We start from the raw sequence: 24,642 nt of genomic DNA on the forward strand, positions 1-24,642 counted from the left end.
ATTCTTTATTAATTAGCTAACGATTTCATTTGGAATCGTAGAAAAGTTACCAAAAGTCTAAATACTGAGAAAACTGCAAATACTCCTGAGTTCCTTAAATTAGAGGAACTGTACACATGAGAGCAAAAATAATGATTTTAACCTGGCAGAAAATGTCAAGCTGGTACTTGGAGGACCTTAACTCATCTATGAAGAAAAAGCTATTATCCACGTATTATCTTAGCTAAAAACATCCATGATGCAACTGAAGACAGGGAGAAATGCATGGAGTGACCCACTAGAGGTCCCTTCCAACTAAAAAAAGTTTCCGTAGTTCAAAGGATGCAGCTTTAGTAAGTTGGCATTCAATGACTGCAAAGCAAGTAAGGGCCAGAAGGGGGGACCACACATTTCACTTCCTTAGGAAGAGATATGGTTTTATTCAGAATATTTGTCACATTTTATTTCTTTTTAACATCCCTATGTGGGACTCTCACTCAGTTAGCTTTAATTAGATATTCAGAACTTGTTCCAACTCATTGATACATTGCCACACGGAAGTGTCTTTTGATGTCCTGGAAATGTAGTTGTGCTTTTTAGAAATTTTTACTGTTTCAAGTTTCTCAGAGCAGTATTTTGTGAGATAGACTTTTTTCTAAAAAAAAAAACAAAAAAACAAAAAAACAAAAAAACACCAAGAGTGCCTTAAAGTGAGTTTTTACTTGCAAAGCTGATGGAAGTGGTGGGTGGAGGAGGTAAGGTGCACATTTTCTGATAGTAGGCAACTTGGTAGAAAATGATTTTGTTTCTATACATTATCTTTGCAAAGTTAGCATTAAGAAATGTAATTGCAATAAATTGGTGTAAAAGCCAGATAATAAAGGGACTAAAAGTCCCTATAGAGAATCCAGTCTGTCACTTATAATGGCAGTAAAAGATAATTTTAGACAAGTACAGTAGAACTAAACCGTTGCCATTTTCCTTCAGAAATGTGCTGCTGCCTCTCGTGTTTTTCTGAAGAAATTGGTTACTTCCCCTGCTTTCAAAGTATGCCATGAGCCATCAAAATAGGTAGAAAAAGATACGCCTTTTATTTCCCCCCAGTACCATTTTAATTAGAACATACCAAAGAACAAAAGGAGGTGAGATACAATCCTGTGCAATTGTATTTTCCAATAAATTGTTGAATTTCTTTTAAGTTTCTGAGCTCTGCATTGAAAATCTGGCCTCTGGCATAAACTTTGCCCTCTTCCTTTGACATAATGAAGACATCGGCTTGATCACATCCCCTTTCTTCACACAACTTATTTTCCGGATCTCTAAAATAGCAAACACAGAGCCATGCAAGTGCTATTACACAAAGGATGACACTCAAGCCACACTGGAAGAAATTTTTTTTTCCTCCTAAAGTAGAATCCTAAAGGTTTTCCTTTTCAGGTAAAGGTGTCAGCAAGAAAGAAAGGAGATAAGCACTCCTTGGCTACCATTTGTATAAGCATATTTGTTATTCATTCTTAGAAGAGTTGTACATTTTCTAGGTATGTCTCTGTTCCTCTTCTGGCACAGAGAAGACTTTATTGTCCCTCTGGACAATAAACGATCAGAAAGCATATTTTGTATGTGCAGCCATAGGTGTACCCACCAGGCACTCCAGAGATATTCTTGAAGGAAAAATCTTTCCTACATTATGTGCTTCAGTAAGTGAAAGTGAAGACTGGTGGAGACACGGGGTGATAGGCTTCTATAATGTGAATATTATAATTAAGATGGCTTTACCAAAAAGAAGAAAAAAAAAAAAGAGAGAGAGAGAGAAATGTGTGGCTTTCCAGATTATTAAACTTCTCGGTACTTGAATTTTCTCAGTAGTTAACTCAGGTGAACAGCCCTTTGCACCAACAACGACCTGCATAGAACTCCCCATAAAATATGGATTTTATTGCAGCAGTGAAAACACTTCTCAGCACCATTCTGACCTCTCCAGCATCCTCCATCTCGAGATCTCTGATAACTCTTGCCAGAAGAATATCTAACTACACGAGAAGTAATCCCAGCTCTCCAACTGCTGCAGTACGCAGCACGGCAGCGTCCCCTCTTAGTAAATTCTGGGAAGAACGCACTGGGGGGCTCCACTTTTCCTGCATCGGACACCTACAACCAGGCATACTTGGTCTGCCCTCCAGCCAGTCTCGGGGAGGCAGATGTGTGCCTGGCCAGCCTTGGAAGAGCACCGGCGAGCTGCGTCTTCCACATGACTTTTCCCTGGACAGTGTGCTCCATTTTCGGAGTCCAGTGTTGGACTTTCCTTGCAACCCAAGCATTTCTTTCCCGAGCCGGCAGGCATTTCCCCGAACGTGCAACCTAACAGTTTTCTTTGGCTCCTTCTCTGAGCCAAATCGTGTATTTAGCTTAAGTTTTCCTTTTTGGGAGTATTCAGGAGTTCTCAGGCTCCCTGATTTTCTGCTGTACCCCCAAAGGCAAGAAATGTAACTCAGCCACATCAGTCCCCGCACAGACCCTTGTGATGTGGTCAGGTGGAAATAAATCAAGCCCCAAACGGCTCCGCGGGTCCTGCACGCACCAGCGCCCTTGGTAATTGACCAGCCAACTTTGCAAATGCCGAAGCTCCCCTGGCAGCCTCCGCCGGCGGAGAGCGAGGCGGCGAGTTCTTCCCGGCGGCCCGTTACTTAAGCTCCCACCCAGCCCCGCGGCGGATGGGTCTTACCAGCAAGCGGCGGAGCAGCGCCCGGGCTCCTCGGGAGCCGGCGCCAGTTCTGGGCAGCGGCAGCAGCGCCACCCGCGCAGCCGGACCCGCGCAGCCGGACCCGCGCGCCTGCCCCGACCCGGGCTCGCAGGCTGAGCATCCCTCCCAACTCCGGCGTGCGGCACCCGCCGGGCGGAGCGGGCTCTCTCTCTGATTGGCTTCCATCGACGCTACAGAATAAAAAAAAAAAAAAAAAAAAGAAAAGAAAAAAGAAAAAGAAAAAGAAAAGGCATGCACCGCCACCACCGCCGCCAGCAGAGACCGAACCCACCTCTGCTCTCCCTTCCGCGCCCGGGGAGACCCTGTGACCCGCCCAGGCGGCTCCTGCCTCCGCTCCTTCCGCGGTCGCGGGCTCCGCGGTTCTCGCCGCCGCGGCTGGAACTGCAGCTCTCGGGATGGGAAGGTTACGGGCTGGGGAGAGCTGGCTCTTGTGGGCACACACTGATTTGCAAGTGAATGAAGTGGGAGGGAGCAAAGAGAGGAGGACTTTGTTAGCGAGGCCCGGCGCCTGCCCCCGCCCGCCCCCTCCCCCCGACAGAATGACTCCCTGTGTTTGAAGTCCTGAGCGATTCGCTCCCGGTAACACTCCCTCAGCCCCAGGCTCTCCTTGCCTTGCCTTTCTTATTTTTGGGGGTTAAAACAGACTCAGAACTTGGGTGACTCCATCTGTTTCCTCCTTTATACTGTCAAAATGCACCTTGTGCTATGATCCGCCAACAGTCGGATGTTCTTTTCTCTCTCTCTCTCTCTTTTTTTCCGACCGAGCATTACAATTCCCGGGGCCCGAGGCCGTCGTGGCGCTCGCAGCCGGCCGGCTCCGTGCTGCAGCTCGCAGGACACGCACACAAAACCAGCGCGTCTCCGGAGAGGACAGTCCCGGTGGCTTTTCTGCACAGCACGAGCAGGCGTTCTCCAGGCGCGGGCAGACACACATTCAGACGTGTCTGTGCTTCCATCCTACCAGGAAGGCAGGGTTTTCCATAGTTCTGTGATCTCTGTTACTCTGTCGAGTGGGTAAACCCCAGCATGGGGTCGCCCGAAGCCGCGCTGCCCGGGGACTGGCAGAAACGCTCCCAACCCGATCCCTCAGGCTCGCCCGCGACTTCCGGCTGATTCCATCTTCCTTAAATGAGTTAATACAAGGATACAAAAGCCGTGCAGAAGAGGGGTGGGTCATGACAGTCCAGGTCTGCCCAACGGTTCGAGATCGTTCAGGAAAGTTCCTCAAGTAGGATACCCTCCACATTGAACTCTTTGGTACGCAGAGCAGTGGGCATAGCTAGATTTACAGTCCCCAAAAAAGGAATTTCTAATAGTAGCTGTAAAACTCTTAAGCGTGCCAGAGTATTATTAAGTGAGAGTAATGGTTTTCTACATGGAAGATGTAGACATGAGGGAACCAGGCACTGCTGGATTAGGAAAATTAAATCTAATTACCACAGTGATTGCACCCAGGGTCAGTCGCATCCCAAACCGCTGTTTGTGTAAGCTGCAAGTTCATGGGGAGATTTCCATTGCCTGGTGCTCTCAAAACAAAATCCGGGCCACTTTGGCCTCTGAGTGATTAAACTGGTTGGAGGCCGGTCTCCTTCCCAACTGAGCTCTTACTGGAAAATCTTTTCTTTCACTAATAGAAGTTCAGGCATTTAAGTAAAGCCAAAATCAGAGTAGTTCCTCTAGGCCGTCTGTGCTTCAAAGAAGTGTGCTCGGAATGGTTTTAGCACAGATGTTCCACACATGGAAGATGGAAAGACTCTGAATTTTTTCTTGAAAAGATCTTCTCCTAATGAAGAACTGCCACCAATTTACAAAGAAAGACTGAACATTTTTTCTTCGAGCAGCTATTTAAACTCTTGCAGAGAAAGGACAGGCAGGCAGAAATATGCTTCTGATTCATAGTTCATTCCTCAGATTATGAATTTCTCATACAATTAATTGGAAACACCAGCGCTTTATTTTGTATAGTCCTTTGCTGATTACAAAGTACTTTCATAGACTATTTTATTTAATTCTTCTTCCAACAAGTGATATGATTTTTCCTCATCAGGACAGAGGAAATAGATTGATGAAGAGATCACATAGGTTAAGTAACGTGTCCAAGGCAATAAGACTGGTAAGCAGAAGAGGCAGACATACTCCTAGAAAAATTGTGTTCAGGGTGTATGTATATATATAAAATATGCATACTACATAAAATTTTTATGTAATTTTTAAAATTATGCACTTATAAGTATGCCAATAAAAACAAGTCACATTTTAAGGGTATCTTTTAGAAAGATGTGCAAATTGACTGATCTTTATCATAAAGTGGGATACTAGTGGAGTTGATGTTCTACCCATTGAACCAGTTAATATCTCACAAAGGTAATCTCTAATTGTTTGAAATATACTACTCTTCAGATTCCATTAAGCCACATATCAAAAGTGGCTAAAACAGCTAGATTTTATGAGGAATGGATAAACAATTAATTAGCTTATGAACAGTGGCAGCTTTGAATCACATAAGGGATGTCACTTTTTTTTTTTTTTCAAAGATTTTTCTTTCTTTATTGGACAGACAGAGATCACAAGTTGGCAGAGAGAGGGGAAGAAGCAGGTTCCCCACTGGGCAGAGAGCCCAATACAGGGTTCAATCCCAGGACCCTGAGATCATGACCTGAGCCAAAGGCAGAGGCTTAACACACTGAGCCACCCAGGTGCCCCAAGGATGTTACTTTTGTACTAAAAAAAGTTTTTGTGTGATTGTTGAGGATCTCTAGTAACATTTACCATAATCATTATTAATTTTCAATTACTAATATTGGTATGGATGTAAATAGGCATAATTACTTTATCCCAATTTCAGCGATGAAAGAACTGAGAGTTCCTAAGGTTAAAAGATTAGCTGGTATCCCGTAAGTCCTGTTTCCAGTTCATTCTCTGGCACACCAAAGCATGGTGGTGAGTCACAGAAGCTAATTAGAGATAGTTAGACAAATGTGGGGGAGGGTGTCTTTGCTATCATCACGTGGGCTCTTTTTATGAAACATGAGTGGACGTTCTGCAGGGCCTTTGGAAAGGCCCAGACGCAGACACCCGGGAGCTACCAGTGCTCTGTCTATACTGCTACTCTTTTTCCCTCACAGTGCTTCTGCCTGGGTTTTCTCTGCCTTCACAAGCCTTCCTCTGCCATCAGACCTTCATAGCAGCCCGCTGACAGCTCCTGAGCTTACCTGGTGGGAAGGGAGTGTACCCCGCTTTTTGCTCCATTTCCATTTTTACAATCGCTCCTACATTCTAGATGCATCAGCAGGGGCTGGGGCAGGGGGTAGGCAGCAGGGTTATCTACACACTGGGTCCCCTAGCAGGGAGGGTGTGACCTCCTGACCTGCAAGACCACCCGAAAAGTGTCACGTTTCACCTAGTCTCTTGTTTAGGAATTCGGTACAGCAGAATATCTCATCTGCTTTTAGGTTAGTTCATTATTTTATATGCTTCAGTCAGAATTACTTGTACTTCTCTCCTTTACAGCTTGCAAAGTTTCAATTAAAAAAAAAACTCCTTCATAGACCATTACTAGGGATATTAATTTTGATGAGGGATTTTTCAACTTCCACTAAATCTCTCTTCAGATGATTAAGAGGCCATCTTATCCTTATAATGGGGATGCATATAAATAAATAATTACAAGTTCTCTGACTTTCTTTTCAATAATATACATCTGTATGCAGTGATTATCTGGTAAAAACATTTTCATGATCATCAACAATTATTCTTGATTAGAAGAAAAAGTTCACTTTTAAAACCATGCGCCTAATTAAGAACCTTGATATGAGTGGATGTGCTTCAGCCAATCCAAATCTTCCATCTAAAATTTACCTTAAGGACGTTGCTACCAGAAAAGGTACACATGTTATAGTGCTTATTACTTAACATCACAATGTGTGCAAGTGAACAGATTTCACTGAGGAATGAATGCCTTATTTCCCCACTCTGCCATGCGTGTCTATGTGCACATGTTCATGCCCATTCACCCCATCCCCTTGCAGTGTTTAAGGGGAAAAAAGGTTCAACCGCTCTTGGTATTATTGAGCTGAAACGAGGAGACAGGAGGCCTCCATGGAATTCTCCTTTTGTAAGAGCCATAAACGTCTCAATACAAGCTAAGATAAATTCACACAAATTTCATGTGCTTATCCAGGTTTTCTACTCCTGGGAGAGTTTCCAGTACTGTATTTAAAATAGGTTGGATCCCAGGATACATTAAGACATTTCCCTCTTGATCATTATATTTGACTCATCACTATAGGCAGATTACAATAGCCAGGGGATTTCCAAATGCGGTAAGTGCACGACCATACAGTCTTACTGGTCTATCCAGGGCATTTTAGTACTCTGGGAATTTCAGGCCAGGAGAGTGGACTTCAACTTTTAGCCAAATTCATTTTATATTTTATTCATGGGTTTGTGGTAGAATCTAAATTTGCCTGATCAGTTATGTACGATCCAAGTTTGGTAGACTGTACTATGTCAATGAAGGGACACGTCCTTTTTCCGAAGAAACAACCCATTAGGAGAGTAAGTCTCAGTAAAATAACTGGTATAGACCAGAATAATTGAAAATCCTATACTTGGATCTGGAGGGTAAAATAATGTCTTTCTTTTGCTAATCCCTGTCCCAATTATAGAAGCACTTGATGGGAATAGTGGCAGACTAGAGTAGGAAAACAATATAATAACACATATAATATATAATATAAAACAATATAATAACATATGTTCAAAAGTATTTCGGGAATTTATAGATTTTTGAAAGCATTAAATTTTTACAAATTTTGTCAAAATGAAGACAAGGACAGACAGGAAGATGATTTTATAAATGTTCTTTTTAGAATAGACCTGACCTCACCTAGAGCCTTCTTTCCTTCTTTAGGCACCACACTTAAATACCCTTTTTCTCTTTTTGCCCTTCTCTTGGGTTTCCCTTGTACTTTGTAGTACTCTAGCTAGACTTCATTGTTTATATAATCTTTTCATTCACTAGACTGTCTGTCATTGATTTATTAAAGAGCATTTGTCTGTTTGGTCATCATTTTATCTCCCGGTACTTGAGAGAGTGCTTGGTACCTACATGTATAAATGGATAGAGATCCAGATAAAGTAAAATGCATTTACTAGACAGAACCTGGAGATGGTACAGAAACTTAAGACCATGTTTATGAATTAAAGGTAATAAGACCAGAAAAGGGAAGGATCAAATAGGCCATGAGCGGTCTTTAAGAACTTGAGCTGTGTTGTGGAAGGAAATTAGACTGGCTTTTGCTGTGATGGAAGCTTCAGTTAATATCAACTGGTGAAGCCACTGGAAGATACTGCGTTTCACTGATGATCAGACACCCATATTCTCCTATGTTAATATCTCCGAAATTATGATGCTTCTTACAATTGACATGATAAGAAAGCACCATGTCATGGTATAATTGTCAGTGTCTTTTCTTTCTTAATGACACATAAAATAGTGGTGCAACTTGCTACCATTGGCATCTTAGATCTGCATGTCAGATGGTAGATTGTAGCTTAGCGAATGGAAGAATTTTCAAACTATTAGTGCTGTTGAAGATGAAAGGTACTGGCAGCTTCAGGATAGAGATGAAGTCTTTCAGTCACAGACTAGACAAACACTTGTTATAAATGAGCTCAAGCATCAAATTTGGGATTGAATGATCTTTTACATCTTTGTAAACTAGAGTTGCTTGGATTTTGACCCAACCCTCTTATTTTTGTAGAAGAGAATACAAGGATCACTAGGATACATGTTTTGTCCAAAGTCACACATCTCTTCAAAGGCCAAGACTGGACCATCCATGCCTCCCATTTCCCAATATGAATATACTTTCATTTAATGTTTTTCCTTGTTTTCTCTTCAGGCTTATTTTATAGAAAATGGGATATAATGTTTTGATAAAAGCAGTAATTAACATTTGCTGCATGTAGATGAGATGGCATTTACTTGTTCTTTACATGTATTATTTCACTTAATCCACCTGGTAGCCTATGTGCATGCGAGGTATTATTACTGTTCTTGTTTTCAGATGAGAAAATTGGGCAATGAGAGGAAGAATAATTTGTTCAAGGTCACATAACTATTATGAATCAGGCTGAGATTCAAACAAGTGAATTCCTATACTCTTAATCATTATATAGGGACATAGAAGATCCACAGAATTTACTGTGTAATCTATATGCACTGATGTACAAATCAAAACTGCTGTTGTCCAAAATTTTTTATTTTAAGATAAACATGCTTTGGAGTACATTAGTGTCTTCTTTATTATTTGCTGGAAGATATCTGGATAATAGTTTCACTTCTCTACTGCATTTATGTCCAAACAAGACCGTAGGTGCTTTTGTTAAATCTTAGGGCCAGCAGGAAGCAAAGACAGTTTGGTTTCATTCTTTGCCATGTGCGTATCCAACTCATGACTACTTCTACTTTCTTCCTATCTGGAAGTACCCTAAAGTTCAGAAAAATCAGTATTTAGCTTATTTCCTGACCTCTGTTTCGTATTCATTGTGGGCCTTTGGCCATCGGTAAAAATGCGTTGACTCTTACTGTTTTTTTTTCTGAGAAGAGCTCTCTTTGTGTGCCTCAGGTCAGTCTTTATTTATCAAAAAGGAATTCTTCATAGGGATGCAGGCAGAATTCTTGGTCACAGCTGAGGTCTTCTCATTGCCCCCTGGGAAGCTATACTTATCAGCTCTCTTACAAGGAGAAACATAACTGGAGAAAAAGCTGCCCAGTGTCAATTGATAAGGAGAATTTTTAAAGGACCTCAGTTAAGTTCATATTGAGGATACCTTTTCAGATATCATAATATTAAAAATATTATCAAATACTGGTGATTTACTGAAAAATTATGTAGCCTGTCTCTTGGCCTTAGTTTATTCATCTGTAAAATGAAGACGTTGAAATAGTTTTCTGTTCCAGTTGTTTCTGCGCCTTTTCTTAAATGTTGCTCTTTTGCTTGTGGCCACTAGGGGGACAAAGAACAGATCTTTCTATTGAAACTTGCTGTACTGATTTGAAATAATGGCCTTGCAGAGCAACCATAGGGAAAACTGATTTTTCTTAGTGAGACATGGAATATTTAAAAATGCCTTTTATTAATTGTTATTAAACTATGTTATGAGCTAGTTCTTCTTTGTAAAATTTGAGAATTTATGGGAAGCCATTATAGTAGTCCCTCAACTGTGGGAGATATGTTCCAAGATCCTCTGTGGATGCCTAAAACCACAGATAGTACTGAACCCAAAATATATTAGGTTTTTTCTATACATAAATACTTATGATAAAGCTTAATTTTTAAATTAGGCACAGTAAGGGAATTTTAACTAATAGTAGGTAATAATAATAATAACTCAAAATAACTAATAATAAAATAGAACAATTGTAACAGTATGCTATAATAAAATTTATGTGCTATTCCCTCAGAATGTCTTACTGTACTGTATCCATCCTTCCTCTTGTGATGATATGAAGTGATAGAATGCCTATGTGAGAAGATGAAGTGAGGTGAATGACGTAGGCACTGTGACGTAGTTTTAGACTCTACTGACTGTCTGAAATATGTCAGAAGGAAGATCTTCTGCTTCTGGACTGTGGGTAACTGAAACCATGGAAAGCAAAATCTCAGATAAGGGAGGAACTACTGTATTACAATTTCTGTAACCCGTAAAGTCTTAAGAGTAATGATGTGTCTCCATAAACATTACCATGTAGGAGATTTCACGAAGTATATTAAGTATTTGAGCCTTTTGAAAAGTATCACAAGCCACAATATTTTAGGAATGCAGATATAGACATTTAAAGGACATTTTGAGAAATTTATTGGTTATCAAGGTTGATAGTAAATGATATTTTCAGAAACTAAAGCAACACAAATAATAAATTTCTAATTGCAGAGTTGAGAGAAAGCTCAATGTTTTATACCTGAAAGAGGTCCATAGTATATAATAATCATTGAAAGCAATTTAGTAGCTAATTTATTAAACACTTACAACATGTCAGGCAATGTATTAAAAGCTTTTATTCATTTGTTTGTTTTTTTAGATTCCACATATAAGTGAAACCATATGATATTTGTCTTTCTCTGCTTGACTTCACTTAGCACAATACCCTCTAGATACTTCCATGTCGCCACAAATGGCAAGATTTCATTCTTTTTTATGGCTAATATTTCCTTGTATATATACTGCATCTTCTTTATCCATTCACCTATTGATGAACACGTGGGTTGCTTCCATATCTTGGCTATCCAGAGAACAGACTGGTGGTTGCCAGAGTGGAGGTGAATTGGAGGGATGGGTGAAATGATGAAGAGTATTAAGACGTACAGACTTCCATTTATAAAATAAGTAAGTCAGAGAGGTGAAAAGTACAGTATAGGGGATACAGTCAATAATGTTTTACGACGTATGGTGACAGATGGTGACTACACTTACTGTGGTGTGCATTGAGTAATGTATAGAATCGACGAATCACTATGTTGTACACCTGAAACTAAGATAACATTGTATGTCAACTATATATCAATAATAACAAAACCCTTTTGTTCATATCCTTTTGATTCTCTCAACAACTCTATCAGGTAGTGACTTGACCATGCCCATGAGTAAATGGAGATTTGGGGTTTCATTACCATGCCTGTTCCACTGCTGGCCTGTCCTCTTACAGTCCTGTACATGCTCTTACCAACCGAATGTATCACTGCCCATCAGGAATAGCCTATGCAAAGTGTCCCTCCTTCATTATAAAATGCTTCATGTTAATTACTACTTTGCATGTTTACTACTATTCTCTTTAGTAGAAGGTGCATATTTTGTTAGCCTTTGTGTTTTCAGGCAAAGCAGGCAAACTCGGAAAGGCTGAGAGTCCTGAACAAGAATCTACAATTTGGCTTCAACAGAATGCATTAGAAACACAAATATCTTATCTTCTACTATTAGAATCAGAATCTGGAATGGAATGAAATTTCTACTTTCTGAGTTCTTGATTTTGTAAAGCTTATGCGTATAGTCTGGTTGTCTCCAACTTAAAGACAAGACCCTAAAATTTTCAGAAAGCTTGAAATTCCCATTTTTGAACATTGATAATCACCCCGTTTCTCAGATGCCTATTATGCCAGTACTTTTTAAGTTGCCTTGATTCCTTAGGATAATTTTCTAAGGTCAGTATTCATCCCGTTTTACAGATGAGGAACACAAACCTCAGAGAGATTAAATAGCTTCTCTGAGTCACATAAGCCAGCAAACAGTTGTTTTGTTTCTTTTTTTAAACAGTTGAATTTGAATCCAAATCTCAAGTATGACTTGAACTTAGCATACGTAATGAGGTTCAAAGTATCATCTTTGTTTGAAATGGTAGTGGTGACGCTTTCTATTCTTAACTAGAAATTTGACCCAAGTTGCAACTGGTATGCCAGGAAGCCTGTGGCTTTACGTGAATGTGAAGAAGTCTATGCGATAGAAGAGCAGAATGAAGTTTCTGTCCATTTATTTTGTAAAATGAGATCATTTTTTCATGCAGAAAAAGACAGAGAGAGCTGTCCCATCCCTGGAGTGATTGGCTGTGAGCAGTGACTCATGGTCATTAGAACGCAAGCACTGACCACTGGTGTGATAATATCTAGTTAGTCTGTTAATGTTCCCACCACCCCCAGTCCTAGGTGGTAGAATCTTCCAGTCGCCTGCCTGATCCCCACAGCTCAGCCCTTTATTTCTAAAAGTTCATTTCACTTTTTATTCATTTAAATACAATACTTATTTAAAGTGGAAGGAAGGGGGCGCAAAGCCTGCCTTCCTTACTCCCCTCAGCCTCTTAGAGATGCCTCTGGAAGACGGTGTGTGTGTGTGTGTGTGTGAGTTCTGATAAGAATATGTAGCAGCCCAAAATTAAATTGATAATCCTTCTTCAGAGGGTTTCATTTTAAATAACTAATGATACACATAAAGTTAGACCAACAAATAGTACCATGTTATAATGTCTCTGTGCTACTTTTAATTTTTTCTTGTTGGTATTTTTCATTTGTGACAATTTGTCCATGAGGCTTTTGGATAAGTGCATGCAAGTTATATTGTAAGCTTAAATTTTGTAGTAACGTTGCTTATTTTTATTTGTGCATTTATTTACACATGTATGTAGCTTTCATCTAAGTCTTATCAAAACTTACTTGAAACAACATTCTGCACTGAAAATTTTTAGGTTTTTTTTTTTTTTTTTTTGAGAGAGGGGTGATGGGCAGGGGGAGAGGGAGAGAGAGAATTTCAAGGAGTCTCCATGCCTGGTGCAGGGCTTGATGTCATGACTCTGAGTTCATGACCTGAGTCAGACACTTAAGGGTTGAGCCACCCAGGTGCCCCCCAAAACTTGGAGGTTTTTGAAATGTGACTTGATTCATGGGTATGTTTAGTCAGACTCCACCCCCACTGCCTGTACTTCCCAGCTTCTACACTTGGGACTTTCCCATTAAATTCTAAATACGGCAGAATGATTGGGGAAACTTGAATTACTTGCATAAGTATTGCAAGACTACATTTAACGGTGATGTTCTGTTTGACTCCTTACTACCTCTTCCTCCGTCTGCTAGGAGAATCTTGGCTACCCAAAAAGAAAATGATGATGTGATTATGATACCAGGGAAAAGTAGTTACAGTGTGTCTTACTAGGACATTTTGGGGCACATATCTTACTCCCCTAGCATTCATATGGCCCATGATTACAAACATACAGAGTTCTTGAAGATTGATTAGACATTAAAAATACAACATCCTTTTGCATTTCTAAATGAAAATCATTAGAACAGGCTATTAAAAATGGCAGGAAACTACATAGCCTATCGGATGAAACATTTAAATTCAGATTTTTCTGGTGCAAGTTTTTATGGTCGAAACCGTGTGAGAAATATGACTTAGTTCACACCTCCTTTGAATCCCTCTGCATGTTGCTGCCTCTGCAGCGTTTTACTAAAAAGTTACAGTGACTTCAGTGAGATTCTGTGATAAGCTGAACTCCTCACAGCTTGATCCTTTTCTGACTTTGTAGTGAAAACCACTGTTGTTGAGTGGAACACAGGTTGCTGGTCACACTGCTGGACCTGGCATTCGACCCAGATGCCTCGTGTTTATTCCTTGCTGCCTTGGGTCACCATTCGATTGCCCTTCTGCTGCATGCCTCTGAGTATATACTCGGGTGGGGTAATATTTGGGGGTTTAATATCTAAAAAGAGAGCGTAGCGGTCTGGATCTTCCCATAGAACAGATTTCCTGGTTTGTGGTTCCCCCTCTCCGAGTTGAGACTGAGGCGAAGATGCTGATGGGTTTTAGAGGCTGTCCTCGTGGGATGTGGCAGCTTGCCACGGTGCCATCAGTTGAGACTAATGATTGTACCGAATCCTCATGAAGCAGATGGCTACTAACCACAATATTAATATTATTTTGCTTTGTACATTTAGAAAAAAAAATCATTTCCACAGTAGCAAAGGAAAACCTCGTTTGGATTTTATAAAGAATGATCTGCAACAGAAATAACATGCTGTCAGAACCTGTTTTATATGCTTTCATTATCAGTGACAAATTGTGATATTAATTCTATAGCAAATTTGTGCTTGGGATTTTAGCATTTCTCTCAGCCATTTCCTTCTTGTGCACAGCTAGCTGTAGAATAAAATGCTGTGAATTTTACCTTGGAGGGATCGACAGCTGGATTTAAATGTTACCTTTGTAATTTGCTTAGAGATACTATTGTTTATAAATTTGAAGAGTGGATATTCTTTGACAGGATTCAGAATGAAGTCTGGGTTTGAGGTAATTGCTTAGATAATCCAGGTAGCAGAGACACTTCTGCGTGGATTCCCCCAGTAATGTAGCCAAAACAAAAGAAATTTATTTCTGTTTGAATTAGTCAGGTAATTACTTCTGTGCTCTGCTCTGCTTTGCTGATGACATTCTGGTTTGTGCGTGTTGGGAGAGATGATGGTACAGTCAAGTTCGTGTTGATGGAATGGCTGTCCTGTGACCTGTGTATTTCAGCCATGGGGTGCCAATCATGATCTTATTTTGATCAGTGGTCTGGACCTTCTGTAGAGCTATTTTCAGGATAACTCACAAACAGAGGTAACTCAGGAATGCCTAATATTAGGGCATTGGGGAATTTAGCATGACTTTGCCTCAAGCACAAGAATTTTAAAATTTGGAACACAAGAGTGAAATGGGACACACTTGGCAGTGGTGTGTACCACTTTCCTGCTCATCTCTCAAACAGTTGTGAAGCCCGGCATAGGCAGGCACAACCCATTGTGTGGTTTTTCTGAATACACCAGGTGTCTGCAAATGGCTTCTTACCTGTTTAGTTTTTGACTTTCTTATTTTTGTTCTTAAAACATGATGTAAAAAAGGAAGGGGGAAAAAAACCCCTGTTTTTTTGGGGGGGTGGGTATCTAGTAGTCTAACAAGAGAGACATAACATGGTAAACAGATAGGAAATGGCTAATGAATAAAAGAAGAAGAAAATAACATCTTTTTTTTTTTTTTCTTTTTTTGTGGGAAGAGTTGGAAAGCAGACATAGTAAGGGATGAGAGTCATATTACACTTAGAAGGTCTATTTTGAACTCTTGGTAATTTGTTCCAAATCTGAAACAAGAAAAGTAAAGGCTTACTCAGTATCCAAGTGGCTGTTTCTTAACAAACCATCCTTAATTATACTCGACATGTAGTTTTTGATCACTTAGCAGTTTTGCAGCAATAAATTAAAAGGACAGAGGGTGACATGATGTTAGATGGAAGTTTAATGGCAGTGGAAATGACAGCTGACCTTGAGTGGAAAGATAACAACCCGCACGGCAAAGAAGCGGACATTGAGGGTGTATTACAGCAGAAATACAATGACACATCCTCAGGAAGGTGGTTCTGCAGTTCAAGAAAACTTAAATTATAGTCACTTTCCCTTAGAAAGCCAGGAATGGTTTCTTTTAGAAGCTGATGAATGAGTCGATGATGACATTCGGCATATGAATAGGTGTGCTTCAGTAATTTGGAAAATTCATTTATGTGGAATAGTGGATTCCCAGTGATGCAGTTCATTAAGTGTCCTTGCATTTGAGTTGGGTCATATCAAATCAAATACTCTATCCCTCCCTGGGTAGTAATGATTCAAGGAATACCGGTGTGGGTCAAATACCTGAAATTATTCACTTGGTGATTCATTCCTTTGGGCCTTGAAGGCATTTTCATTTCCAGTAACCTCCTTATTTAAATTAAAATGCCTATAGGTCAAATAACTATCCTGGTAATCCATAGGAATTACATTTATTAGATTACTCTGGCAGCTAGATACTGTGAGAATTTTATGCAGGATGGGCACCTAGTCATTTCTTGAGCTAAAACTATCTCCATGTTTTGGGTACTGAGGAAAACACTTGGAAAGCAAACTCGGCCTCTTTCAGTTCTATAACTCAGCTGCTCAGCCTTCCTTTTCACCTTCCTGGGGGATAGACATCCTGGGGGATAGACATCTTGAGGCCTCGGAAACTCCATCCACGGGTGCTCGCTGTAGCTGATGAATTACAGGGTCACTCTTTTTTAAAATCTTTTTTTTTTTTTTTAAGATTTTTATTTATTTATTTGACAGACAGAGATCACAAGTAGGCAGAGAGGCAGGCAGAGAGAGAGAGGAAGGGAAGCAGGCTCCCTGGTGAGCAGAGAGCCCCATGCGGGGCTCGATCCCAGGACCCTGAGATCATGACCTGAGCTGAAGGCAGTGGCTTAACCCACTGAGCTACCCAGGCGTCCCTGGGTCACTCTTTTTGACTAGGCAACAGGCTTGCCAAGTCAATGATAACCACAACTGCAAAAATAAGCCTCGCAATTCAATGCCACTTAGTTATATGCAAGGAAAGTTCAAGGAGGACTGGCAGTGTTGCCTCAGGTGGGGAAATAAGAAACACATGCAGTGCTGACTCCTGTCTGCCTCTGGGAGCCACGGTGCTTCTGGTGAGTGAAAACGAGGGGGAAGAGATGCAGGCTGTGGAAGGGGGCAAGGAGGGGCTGTGGCTGTAGCAAGTGTGGAAATCAAGCAAACTCCCGGCCAACAGGCCCACCCTGGTTGGAGGGAGCACTGGTGCTCACCACTACCCGCATCCCTTCCAAGTGGAAAAACATTTTGTGGCAGGATTGCTTGGCCTTAGGGTGTCATCCATCCTAGTTTGCCCTGGATAGTTCCAGCACATGCCTGTTTTACTGGTTTGATTGTTAATAGGGCCTTATTTTACTGTCAGAATGTTCTGGATGGGACGTTAAACAATGACATGGTTGCTCTACTTAATTTTGAGCGAAACAGAAGAGAAAAATACGAAGCCTATTTTGGAACTGATCATGTACAGATAACCTTACTCACAACCTCTTACTTCCTTACAAGCGAAATAAAAATGCACCTGACAGTCGTAAGTCTAGTTTCCTACCTAGTAAAGAAATGACATCCAACTCTACAGAGCCTTCAGCCTTCTCCCCCTACTGCCTTTATGTTTTATGGAGCCACCTATGTTCACTGTGAAATTGAGAATAACCAGGCAAAGACGAACATTTCAGGTGAGAAATGTAGAAATAAACAATGCTGTACTTCTGTGTTTTTTCTAAAGTATATTCCAAGTTTATTCCAAAAGGGATTGGGGGGGGGGAGATGAAGTCCTTAGAATCCGTCCAGAGGAATGTTACTACTCCCAAACCATCAGCCTGCTGCTTCTGCCCGAGTCGGGCTCTGCCCCTGGAAGCCCACCCCACCCCACCCCACCCTCTGGGGAGATGAGTAGAAAAAGAATTTATCATCCTTTGCTGGTCATTAACACCAACCCTGGTGGACGGTAAATTTTTTACATTCTTTAGGAATGGGTCTGGGAAACAGTTTCAGTATTTTTCAGAGTGACTTTTGGGGGTAATATTCATTATACCAGGGATATCCTTACAAACAGGCAGCACATGAAGGTCTGTCTCTCAGCAGTCACAGAATTACTTGTAGGATGTTTCTGGTGTTATAAATCCCTATGTGCTAATTTTATTTTCACTCCCTTCTATAACATTAGTGTTCTTTTACCATTTGCTCTTGGAATATGCTGGTTGTATACCTCACCCTTGGTGAAGGCCATTAAGAAATTTGAGTATCATGCTTGCCTAATTGGACCAAATCTTGCCTTTTTGGTGTTTGTTCATTGCCTTCCTTCTCTGTGCTTACTTTTTTGTTCCTATCATGACAACACTGTTGGCGCACCTGGGTGGCTCAGTCCGTTAAATGTCTGCCTTCTACTCAGGTTGTGATCCCAGGGTCTTGGGATTGAGCTCCACATCTGGCTCCCTGCTCAGTGAGGAGTTTGCTTCTTCCTCTCCCTCCGCCTCTCCTTGGGCTTGGGCATGCATTCTCTCTCTCTCTCTCTCTCTCTCTTTCTCGCTTACTCACTCTCTCAAATAAGTAAAATCTTAAAAAGAAAACACTTAAATAATTAAAAAAATCTGTTTACTTGACAGAGAGAGAAGAAAGAGAGAGAGAGAGCACAATCATGGGGAGCTGCAGAGGGAGAGGGAAAAGCAGGCTCCTGGCTGATTAGGGAGCCTGATGCTTGGCTGTATCCCAGAACCCTGGGATCATGACCTGAGCCCAGAAGCCTGGGATCATGACCTGAGCCAAAGGCAACTGCTGAACTGACTGAGCCACCCAGGTGCCCCAAAAGAGAGCATTCTTGAGGAAAACCTTGAGGATCAAACAGGAGGATTTCACAGGCTGTGGTACAAATAGCTAGGGAAGCATGGCAGGTGTGAGGAGGGCACATGAAGTGGGGGGTGAAATGAGGAGGAAGAACTTAACACAGTGTAATGAAGAAATGCTGTTTTTAGGACCCCAATCCTGGGAGGTAGGCATGAAGAGAGCTGTGGGTTCTTGGAATATTCCAGTAAGCAAGAGGTGAGCATGAGCCCTCATTCAGAAGTGGTATGTGGCCAGGATCTGAAGACTGATAGAATATAGAACCCTGAATCTAAATTCCAGCATCTTTCCCATTTAGCTCTGTGACTTTAAGCAAGTTTCTTAGTGTCTCTCTGCTTTAGTTCCATCTTAAACTGGAGATGGGTATACTATTTAACAGGGTTGATTTAAAGATGGTGTGAATCAATCTATGTAAAGAGCTTGGAAAAGTCACAGGTCATGATGACACTCATAATGCCAGTAAACGTTAGCTCCCTAAAGAGACCCCCGGCTGCTGGTTTTTGTCATTACTCTCCCCCTACAGCTGTGTATAGTGTGAACGACATGGCTGAACGGGCGGGACTCCGCTAACAGGACTGGAAGCAATATAGCCATGTAACACCAGCAGCATCTCTCAGTGGCAGTGGGCATTCTCAACCAACTTTCCTGAACTTGTAATTCCCTTCTGGGCCAAAGAAGAAAAAAGTGCTGAATGATTACCATATAAAATGGGACAATCATGACCAAAGGCCTAGATGTCCATTGGAGAGTACCAGTTGGTCCTTAAACAATAATCTCATTTTAATGTTAAGTGCTAGAAAAACAGAAAGTACCTCATCTCTTCCTGTTTTCTTATAACTCTGTCCTTAAGATGGTGTTTAGCACTGGGAAGAGTCTATTACCTCTTTGCAGTCAGGGATAAATCGTTCCCTATAACTGAGGTGTCTAAAAAAATCCCATTTGATTATCATCTTAATTTTAAAACATCTTGAGTACTGGTTATCCAGGTACACCATACTCCTTTAGAATTTCTAATGTCAATACTCACTAAACTAGCCTTTACTGAGTGTATGTATGACTGAGCCGGGGATGATGAACTTTTAAGACCTTTGAAGGTCTTGCCTTCAAAGAATGTATGATCCCCCCGATAAATAAAACTATAGTTTATAAAACCCAAACCAAACCAAACCACTCAGTCCATTCTTCATATGTGTTCTGACAGGGCAACACTTCCTTTCTTACTTGTCTTAACTCACCGTTGTTGGAACACAACATCTAACACTGCCATTTGGATCTGTTGGCCACGCAGCAGGAAACCAACAAGCATAAACTAATCACTCTATAGCTTAGTCTTGCAGGAAAAAGAGACCTTGTTTCTAGTACATGTGTGATTTGTCCTGCCTATACATACCACTTTCATATCTGGAATCTTTGCTTAAGACTTTTCTCATCCCCTTGATTTAGTTGTAATTTTTTTTTTTTTTAAGATTTATTTATTTGACAGACAGAGTTCACAAGTAGGCAGAGAGGGAGGCAGAGATAGAGGGAGAAAGCAGGCTCCCTGCTGAGCAGAGAGACCAATGTGGTGCTCGATCCCAGGACCCTGAGATCATGACCCGAGCCGAAGGCAGAGGCTTTAACCCACTGAGCCACCCAGGCGCCCCAATTTAGATGTAATTTTTAAAGTCTTTTTTTAAAAAAGTTGAGATCATCTATGTCTGGTGCCTGCTGTAGTATGTAGGGCATAGAAGGCGGTCAATGAACATTAATTCAACCAGTTAATACCTTTTTGTTCTGCATTTCCAAATTATCCTTCTCAATCCTGTAACATAGTCAAGTCCATTTCCAGTTTATGCATTCATCCTTACATTATGGACGATGAAAACAAAAATGTAAAGCATAAGAAGGAGGCTCATCTTTCTCTATTGGAACAGGAGCATGGACTCGAGTAATATATTCTGTGGAGCAAGAGTAAAAACAATAAATGTCCCGAATAGACTTCCCATTAAGCAGGTAAAATTATTTTCCTATTTTCATAGCTTTGTATTTGAAGCTTTGTATTTTATTTATAGTATAAATCCTATGCTCTTTTCAGTAGATGCTGCTTGTGGTACTGAGCAATGTTTACTAAAGACTATTTTTCACCCACCCCCATGTAATGTGTTCCTGATACACCACAAAAGCTTTCTTTCAGTTAACCTGCTTGCTCCTTTCCTAGCAGTATGGAGCAGTATTTAAAACCTTGAAAACCTCAGGTTTATATGGGGTGTCATTTATTTGTATAGTCTTTAAAAATCTTTCTGCACAAAGTAACTTTTGGTTATTTCTTTGAACTTAATTTTATAAAAATACAGCATGGCTGAATTTGGATCTTCATGATTCTTTCTTACATTTGAGCTTTCTTATCACTGGCAGATTTTTTTTTTTCTCTTGGAAGATTAATTGCATTCTATCAGTAACCTCAGTGGGCTCCTTTGAGATGAGTTAAGGAACTAATAAAAATATTTCCACATTTTTTTTTTTAATAGAGAGAGGAAGAGAGAGTGTGAGCACGGGGCAGAGGGAGGGCAGAGGCAGAGGGAGAGAATCTTAAGTGGACTTGGTGCTGAGCGAGGAGCCCAGCACAGCGCTCGATCTCAGGACACTGAGATCATGACTTAAGCCAAAATCAAGAGTTGGATGCTTAACCAACTGAGCCACCTAGGCGCCCTCATGGTTCTATGTTTTTAAGTGGGTGATTTGTCGTAAGACTATGACTGTAATGGAGAAAAATGCCAACCATTCCTGGTCCTCATTCAGTTCTATACACTGAATTTCATCCAGGTGGTCCTGGCTGGTGGAAGCTGAGGGCACCTCCCCTCCCTGTCATGGTCTCTACCCATTTTGATTCTTCGGTGCATCCGCTTGACTGCTCTGGATGGTACGGTGACAACTGATACACAGGTGCTTTGGCCTTTTCTATTACAGCATTTGCCAGGGAGACCAGAAAACCACTACTTAATGATTTCATTTAAAATTTTTTTTAAGATTTTATTTATTTATTTTGGCAGAGAGAGAGATCACTAGCAGGCAGAGAGCCAGGGAGAGACAGGGGGTCGGGGGAAGCAGGCTCCCTGCTGAGCAGAGAGCCTGATGTGGGGCTCGATCCCAGGACTCTGGGATCTTGACCCGAGCTGAAGGTAGAGGCTTTAACCTACTAAGCCACCCACGCGCCCCTAATGATTTCATTTAGAACTCGTACTAGACATTATACTATCTTTGAATTTCATCGAAAAATGAAATTAATTCAGGTTTTTTAAAAATACAGTTAACCTGAAGAAGAGACAATGAAGATAGATGATAAATATTTTCTTCCCACTTCAAAACTTGCTCTTCATTCACTATTACAGATTAATTCCGGCTACCAACAAGCAAACAAACCAAAACCCAGAAGATTTTGTTCTTTTCTTTCACCTGGAGGACTGGTTTATCTTCATTTGTATTGGTTGGCAGTAAAACCCAGTGCCCGGCAAGATGAAGCGCTGGTAGATACTCCTCAGGAGCAGTTCAGAAAATTTATCCTATTCAGACCTCGTATCTTATTTAGAAGTACAGCCAGTGTCCCAAATACGGACTTTTTCTCAGAGTTGAGACTCTTCGGGCTTCTGTTATTTTATAACCACCACCATGTTTTACTGTTCATTCTGGATGGACAATTAACCACTTCACTGAACTTTTATCTAGCTCTGAAGAAGAGAAAAAAGGCCAGTTATAAAAACTTTTGTAACTTGGACCTTTTGGTTATTATAACCCTCTGTCTTCTGTAAGACAGTCACGGTAGGCTTTTTAACTCTGAATCCTTCCCCCCGCCCCCCATGCCTTATTTCTGTGAAGTAAGCAATGTTAGGTCCAAGAGAAGCTGAGACAGATAGAAGTTAAGGATTATCTGTGATTTGAGCTTTATACTTGCGTACAATAAATAATGATCCATTCAGCAAGAGAGATTAGAATAAGAAAGCAGGAGACATTAAAGTGTCTATATATATGTTCTGTGCGATTTCTTTCCATATCTAAGACATAGACTTGCATTTAGAGGAGAACTTATAAATCATCTTGGAGGATATTGCATTTAATGTAGTGTCTGTATGGGTGACCAGTTGGCTTGGCGATGATCGATGGATTCACACAAGTGGGTCCAGTGGTTCAGGTGTAGTTCACTTTGGCAGTGACTAAAAGTCTTTATGACCCAGGGATTGTTCAGCGACCTGAATGAAACGGATCGGTCTCTTTCCGAGTGAATAGCTGTCCATGTCGCATGACTAGAATGTAGCCGGTACTAATTGTCTCCCTGGTTGATACTTTCAGAAACAGGGTTAAAGAGGTCATAAGGAAGGGTGACAAAATGCTCTGTCTTTTCACACCATCGCTCATTTATTGCGCTCGTTGTCCCAGGTCATCCTATCGGCCAGCCAGAGAGGAGGACACCGTTCATCGCTGCAACCTGAGCTAAACTGAGCCTGTGTTAAATGACATGTCTTCAGTTCTCTTTGTGATTACCTCTGTGACAGACTCTCTATATATGCCAAATGTAGTCCAACACCTTCACCCCTGGTGGAGGGACAAAAGTAAAAGCCATGTTAGAAAAGAAAAATAGTCTCTAAAATGACAGATGCTTCTGATCATTTAGAGCAAAGTCCACATTTGAAAGAGTCATGGAATTAGCTTCTTAGTTTCTTTATAATTATCTCCTACTGTGTTGGAGAGTTGATTTAAAATTTCCTCTCATCAGTGCTTGTCCTTCAGGACCCATTAGAGTATTTTTTAACATTTTTGTTCTACATAAAATGAAATCCAGAAGAATTTTCCCTGGATGGGAAGAATTAATAATGTGAAGATGTCAGTCTTTACTAAATGAATATAAAAATATAATTCAATCTCAATCAGCATCCAAAAAGTTGATATTAAAATCCATAGGGAAAAATTCCAAGAGAATTAATAATAATGAGGTACACACAGTAATATTGAAAGAGACAAAAGAGTTACTGCAGTAAAATAATATAAGCCTGGAAGTTAAATAGACAAGCAGATCAGTGGAATCCAGGGGGACTATGGACACATACACACATCCCCACATATGGAAACACGGTATTTGTTAGGCATGGTATTTCAGATCCATGAGATGTTTGGACAATTAAGTATTCAAAAGCAAAACACAAAATTGGATTCCCTCCTCATGCTATACACAAAAGACAAACTACAGATGGATCAGAAATCTAAATGTAAAAATCATAAAAGTATTCGAAGAAAATGTAAGTTTGGAATAGTATTCTTAAGTAAGATTTGGAAACCAAAACCCATAAAGAAAGCACCATGGGCAGGTTTGAGTACATTCAAATTCTCATTTCTTTAAGGGATAGCAAACCCAAAGTTAAAATACAGACAGGTAATGCGAAAATATTTGTGCCATATGTAACAGGTGTATGTAAAAACTATTCTTAATATTTATTGTAGAGTTCTCCCAGTAAATGAGGGAGAAATATTAACTTTTTAATAGAAAATGAACTAAGAATATGAACAGACAATTCAGAGATGAAAAGCTGGAAAAGGACTGATAAACATATAAAAAGTCATTCAACTTAAGTGCTAATTAAAGGAATGAAAATTAAAACAGGATACCCTTTTTTGGCTATTAGATTTGGACAGAATAAGGAAAATTGAAAACATTTGTGCTGTGCTACGCTAAGTAATGCTGTGGCATGAAAATGACCTTTTCTTATGTTATTGTGTTACAGGGAATTTATTAAACTTTTGGAGATTAGTTTGGTAATAGCTATTAAAAATTCAAATACACATTTCCTCACCTAGAAATACTATTCTGTGGCATCTCACCTATAGCTATGGGTTCAAAAGCATATATTTGTGCCCATCACAAACATAAATGTCCATTTAATAAGAAAATGGTGAAATAGATTATGTCATATCTTTACAATGGATTCTATGAAACCATTGAAAAGAATGGGACAGAGTGAAAATATTTGTACCACATGTAACAGGTACTTGCTTTTTTTTCATGCTACCATGAAAAAAAATATTTGTGCTATAACGTCAACTGAAAAAAACATGCAGTGTGACAGTTCTTGTGTGCATGTCTCTTTACGT

The 24,642-nt window shown here is 40.4% G+C and overlaps 1 protein-coding gene across 1 annotated transcript in view; it reads right to left on the reverse strand.

The window, feature by feature from the left end:
* CDH6 (cadherin 6) overlaps positions 1-3,170 on the reverse strand; it is a 125,235-nt gene extending 122,065 nt beyond the window's left edge. The window contains exon 1 of the mRNA XM_044233422.1: positions 3,012-3,170. The gene's annotated coding sequence lies outside the window, so the exon portion shown is untranslated. The remainder of the gene's footprint in view (positions 1-3,011) is intronic.
* Between the last annotated feature and the right edge of the window lie 21,472 nt (positions 3,171-24,642).

Source organism: Neovison vison, chromosome 1 (genome assembly GCF_020171115.1).
Source record: "Neovison vison isolate M4711 chromosome 1, ASM_NN_V1, whole genome shotgun sequence".
In the NCBI taxonomy this organism is placed as follows: Eukaryota; Metazoa; Chordata; class Mammalia; order Carnivora; family Mustelidae; genus Neogale; species Neogale vison.